Consider the following 6,440-nt stretch of genomic DNA (forward strand, 5'->3'; position numbering starts at 1 on the left):
ACATGCTTTTGTTTGTTTATCTGCCGACGGTTTTATTAAATAATATAATATATAAATAATTTTAAGAATTAATTATATATTATATTATATTCATGTGCATAGTTGACTTGTAATTTTTAGTTCGTTGCGTCGAGCGTTGAGAGTTGACTCTGGTCCCGATTCCGGATTTTCGAACGTCCTTGCGTCCAATTTAATAACTTGTATTTTGCGTTTTGCGTCTTGTACTCTTGTAATTTTGAGACGTTTCTCATCAATAATTTGAACCACTTTGATTGTACTTTTTACTTTTGAGCTTTTTGGTCGTTTGCGTCTTCAATTCGTCGAATCTGTCTTTTATCTTCACCTTTTATTATTTAAACGAATATCACTTGTAAATAGAACAATTGCAACTAAAAGCTTGTCTTTCTTGAGGGATAATGCTATGAAATATATGTTCGTTTTTAGCATTATCAAAAAGACTTGAGCGTTGCTTGTCCTCAAGCAATATAGTCTTGAAATAAAAATACTAGAAACACTTCTTTATTCTTCACACTTTGTACATCAGTGATTTTTATACGGTGGTATGAACAATGATAGTAACGTTGTGGTTTACAGTCCCACATGACTATGAAAATTTAGATCCTTATGGAAATTGGATCTTTATGAAAACATTTGATCTTTTTGAAAATTCAATCTAGCTTTTTCCCTAGATAAGTTTTTCGGAATAACCCTTCACCGGTGTTTGCAAAGTGTTTTTGTGGGTTTGGTGGGTTTCATATTTGAAAATTTTAGCTCAAAACTTATGGTTTTGTGTCACCCACTTGCTAACCTTGTATTGGGAAAGCAACACGTACAGTATACTTGCTCCGTATATTACCTTTCGGTAAACTACCGTCCAGTTGTAAAGGAAAGCGTAGAATAAGCAACTGTTAAGGCAACCACCGTTCTTACGGTTGACACCCGATTTGGTTCAGGTGACCTAATGGATTTCAGGTGAATTCCTAGGATTTTACGTTCAATGGTAATGAACGCATTGAAAATGGGTTTTCAGAAACCAAATCGGTTTGTAATTTTGATCAAAATATTTTCTCGTTCAAGCTCGAGTTTAGATATCATTGAATTCCATGAGTTTGAATTCTCAATCTTTAAGGTCAATCTCAAGGATTGAGTAATATCAGTCTTAAAAGCTAATTTTTTGATCTTTAAGGAGATTATCCTTTCTGGGAATCTGATTCATTAGTCTTATCAAGCTAATTTGCACGGCACCCTCCCCATTGTACGAGACAGATCCTCTCATGGTTAGGATAAGTCTGACCACATGGCAACCCTGTTTGATGCTGAGGTCCATGGATTTCCTGCTGATTTTCGAGAAAACTTTTCAAGGTTTTTCGTCAACCTACAGCTGGTCTGGACGACAACTTCCTGACCTAAATGAAGAAGCGCGTTTCTTTTTTGGAAGACTTTACTTCTTTTTAATGATGGAATTGATTCATCGTGTAGATCCATATTTCTTTCAAATATATTATAAGAAATTGGGTAAAACTGATAAAATTGTCCAAAACAAAAGTATCTTCAATTATTTGTACAAAAATATGTGACATATGTTTTAAATAACTTGGTAAAATTTTCCCACACTTGGTTTTTATTTTCCTTTCTTTGCCTTTTTATTGTCCTCTATTCCATTTTAAATGAATTCTAACATTTTGGGTTGTTTCTCAATTTATGTCCTTTTCGAGGTAACAATAATTTCGATGTTAACACCTAGTTTTATCGTTCATAAATATGTATAAACATGATTTAGAATTCATTTATTTGAAAATTTTGAAAAATTTTACTAGAATTGGGTAGTCAGTATATAAGACTAGGGCTGTTCTTTATTATCAGAGAGCACTAGATTCTAATACAACTACTGCGTTACTAGTATTTTTAATGGTAACCAAGTGTTTAAATTAAAATTTTAAAAATCCGAAATAATTTAACCCCTTCTCACACTTAAGATCTTGCAATGCCCTCATTTGCAAGAAATCAGTAACAATTTAAATTATTGAGGGTGATTAGCGTAGAAAAATGATTAAATTTTACCAAAGTTTCCAAACATATTGGCGTTTGTTTGCTGAATGATAAATGGTGCAAATCGTTTGTTCATTCCATCTGTTGTTACGTCACACTTATTTTTTGTTTTGTCGACAAAATTAATAGCTTTTGCTAAACTTAATGCCAGTCTTTGAAAGTGCGTTGTTTTACCCTATTTTATACATAAGATAGACTACAAATATACATAATATTTTTTTTATAAAACCTTTATTTATTAAAACAATTTAAATGAATAATTTTTAAAATTTTGGTTCCTTTTACTTTAGGTAGTTTCGGTATGTTTACCTAGTTCGTCCCTCGACAAACTTTAAAATTTGTCGTTAAAGTGATTGTTTTAAAAGCAAAGATTTTTGGGTTTTTTTAAATGTTTTTGGCATACTTTAGATCAATAAGATTAAAAATAATGATAATAAAATTTCTCGTCCCTCCCTTGGGTAAAGCAATTTCGGTTCAACGACCTAGTCTTCAACTTACGACGAATTTTAGATATCAAATTTTTAACTTAATGAAATAAAGTAAATTTTTTGTTTTTAAATTCACACCAAACTTAAATTTAAAATACATAAAATTAAAAATTCATATTATTAAAATTAAAAATTCACACCAAACTTATATTATATTTTTGTTTTTATACATACAAACTTATATTAAAAATATTAATTTTTCAAATATTTACAAACTTAAATATTGATTTTAAAAAGTTTACAATAATAATTTAATACTAATTTTGAAAACAAAGTAAAAATAAAAATTAAAAATCTTTTTGGTCTTTTATCCCACTTTAATCAATCAAATATTATCAAAAATATACGCCCCTTTTTTCCGGTAAAGTAATTTCGGCTATATTACCTAGTTTTACTCCTGACGAATTTCTGAAATATTTTGGGTTGATTGATTAAAGATATTTATGCCTTAAGAATAAACGGTAAATTTCGCAGTGATGTAATAAATTTTTTGTATGATATCAATAATTTTGGTTTCGCATACCTAATTTTATTTATTACCAATTTAATACTTTATAGCGAGCGATTCAGCGTTTATTATCAAAAGGTTAAAAGCAATAAAAATAAAAATAAAAACTGTACATACTTACCTGTGAGAAAGAATTCTCAGAGACCTGCTTTAGCCGAGTCATAGGAGAGTCGTGTGATTTGATTTTCCATAGCTACGTAAGCATAACCTCGATTCTTCAATATCTTTTCTTCTAAACATATGAATCGTCCTTCTCTGCATAGAGTAACAAATTCGGTATTTGAATATGTTTGATTATTTGAACATTTACCTTCGTGTGACCATTTTCTACATTTATAACATCTTTCAAGGTATCGTACTCTTATTTTTGTTGCGGATTTTGATTTTCCTTTACCAAAATGTATCTTATGATGATATTTCCTGAGTTCTTTTCTTACTCCGTCCATTTTTTCTCTTATGAATGATACCAGTTCACTCGAAAGTGTGTCATTATTACGTTTAGTAATCATAGCGTGTAACATTAGACCATGGTTCAGATCAAAGGAATTCTTCATCTCGTAAAATCTAAAAAAAATAAAAATTTAGAATGGGGGGAGAAGACTAGTTCTTTAGGGTCTGCTAGGGAAAGACCATTCGGATTCCATTCTCGAAAACTACACGAAAACAGAATATCTAACTCTAACAGAAATTTATATTACCCTAAAAAGATTCGAACCTTCCTACACTTAGTTAGCTGTGGGGTCGAAATTGTGATTAACTTCATCTTCAACTTCCATTAGATTATCTATGTAATGTTTAACTCTGTGACCATTAATCTTAAATTCAATCCCATTTGAATTTATTAATTCTACTGTTCCATATGGAAAAACTCTTTTGACTATGAATTGTCCAGACCATCTTGATTTCAATTTTCCAGGAAATAGCTTAAATCGTGAATTGAAAAGAAGAACTCTGTCTCCTTCTTTAAATTCTTTTGAACTTCTGATTCTTTTATCATGCCATTTCTTCGTTCTTTCTTTATAGATTAACGAATTTTCATATGCTTCATGTCTTAATTCTTCTAATTCGTTTAGCTGACTTAACCGTAGACGTCCAGCTGAAATGTCCCGTTCTTATTGATTAAAAACGTTCCATATTAATTGATTTCGTTGCGAGGTTTTGACCTCTATATGAGACGTTTTTCAAAGACTGCATTCATTTTAAAACAAACCATAACCTTTATTTCATCAATAATGGTTTAAAAAGCTTTACGTAGATTATCAAATAATGATAATCTAAAATATCCTGTTTACACGCGACCATTACATAATGGTTTACAATACAAATATGTTACAATGAAATAAGTTTCTTGAATGCAGTTTTTACACAATATCATACAAGCATGGACTCCAAATCTCGTCCTTATTTAAGTATGCGATAGCGGAAGCTCTTAATAATCTCCTGAGAATAAACATGCTTAAAACGTCAACAAAAATATTGGTGAGTTATAGGTTTAACCTATATATTATCAAATCATAATAATAGACCACGAGATTTCATATTTCAATGCACATCCCATACATAGAGATAAAAATCATTCATATGGTGAACACCTGGTAACCGACATTAACAAGATGCATATTTAAGAATATCCCCATCATTCCGGGATCCTCCTTCGGACATGATATAAATTTCGAAGTACTAAAGCATCCGGTACTTTGAATGGGGTTTGTTAGGCCCAATAGATCTATCTTTAGGATTCGCGTCAATTAGGGTATCTGTTCCCTAATTCTTAGATTACCAGACTTAATAAAAAGGGGCATATTCGATTTCGATAATTCAACCATAGAATGTAGTTTCACGTACTTGTGTCTATTATGTAATTCATTTATAAAACCTGCATGTATTCTCATCCCAAAAATATTAGATTTTAAAAGTGGGACTATAACTCACTTTCACAGATTTTTACTTCGTCGGGAAGTAAGACTTGGCCACTGGTTGATTCACGAACCTATAACAATATATACATATATATCAAAGTATGTTCAAAATATATTTACAATACTTTTAATACATTTTGATGTTTTAAGTTTATTAAGTCAGCTGTCCTCGTTAGTAACCTACAACTAGTTGTCCACAGTTACATGTACAGAAATAAATCAATAAATATTATCTTGAATCAATCCACGACCCAGTGTATACGTATCTCAGTATTGATCACAACTCAAACTATATATATATTTTGGAATCAACCTCAACCCTGTATAGCTAACTCCAACATTCACATATAGAGTGTCTATGGTTGTTCCGCAATATATATATATATAGATGGGTCGACATGATAGGTCGAAACATTGTATACGTGTCTATGGTATCTCAAGATTACATAATATACAATATAAGTTGATTAGGTTATGGTTGGAATAGATTTATTACTAACTTTCACATAGGTAAAAATGAGTAGTTTTTATCAATCTTGTTTTACTCGCCATTTCTTCGTTTCTAATCCGTTTTGAGTGATTCCAGTGGCCACGGTTTCGTATTGAACTTAACTTTATGAATCTAAATAGAAAAAGTATAAGTTTATAGTCGGAAATACAAGTTGCAAGTCATTTTTGAAAGAGGTAGTCATTTCTGTCGAAAGAACGACATCTTGATGACCATTTTGAAAAACATACTTTCACTTTGAGGTTAACCATGATTTTTGGATATAGTTTCATGTTCATAAAAAAAATCATTTTTCCAGAAGTATAGCTTTTAAATCAAAGTTCTTCTTAGCTTTTAATTATTCCTATCAAAACAGCCCCCGATTTTCCCAGAAGAACAACTTTTAAATCAAAGTTTATCATAGTTTTTAATTAACTAACCCAAAACAGCCCGCGGTGTTACTACGACGGCGTATGTCCGGTTTTACGGTGTTTTTCGTGTTTCCAGGTTTTAAATCATTAAGTTAGCATATCATATAGATATAGAATATGTGTTTAGTTGATTTTAAAAGTCTAGTTAGAAGGATTAACTTTATTTGCGAACAAGTTTAGAATTAACTAAACTATGTTCTAGTGATTACAAGTTTATAACGTTGAATAAGACAGCTTTTTATATATGAATCGAATGAGGTTATGGACATCATTACTACCTCAAGTTCCTTGGATAAACCTACTGGAAATGAAAAAAATGGATCTAGCTTCAAAGGATCCTTGGATGGCTTGAAAGTTCTTGAAGCAGAATCATGACACGAAAACAATTTCAAGTAAGATTTCCACTCGAAATAAGATTGTTATAGTTATAGAAATTGAATTAAAGTTTGAATATGATTATTACCTTGTATTAGAAAGATATCCTACTATAAGTAACAAAGGTTTCTTGATCTTGGATGATTACTTGGAATGGATTTAGAAAACTTAGAAGTAAACTTG

This window comes from Rutidosis leptorrhynchoides, chromosome 2 (assembly GCF_046630445.1).
Source record: "Rutidosis leptorrhynchoides isolate AG116_Rl617_1_P2 chromosome 2, CSIRO_AGI_Rlap_v1, whole genome shotgun sequence".
NCBI classification, from domain to species: domain Eukaryota; kingdom Viridiplantae; phylum Streptophyta; class Magnoliopsida; order Asterales; family Asteraceae; genus Rutidosis; species Rutidosis leptorrhynchoides.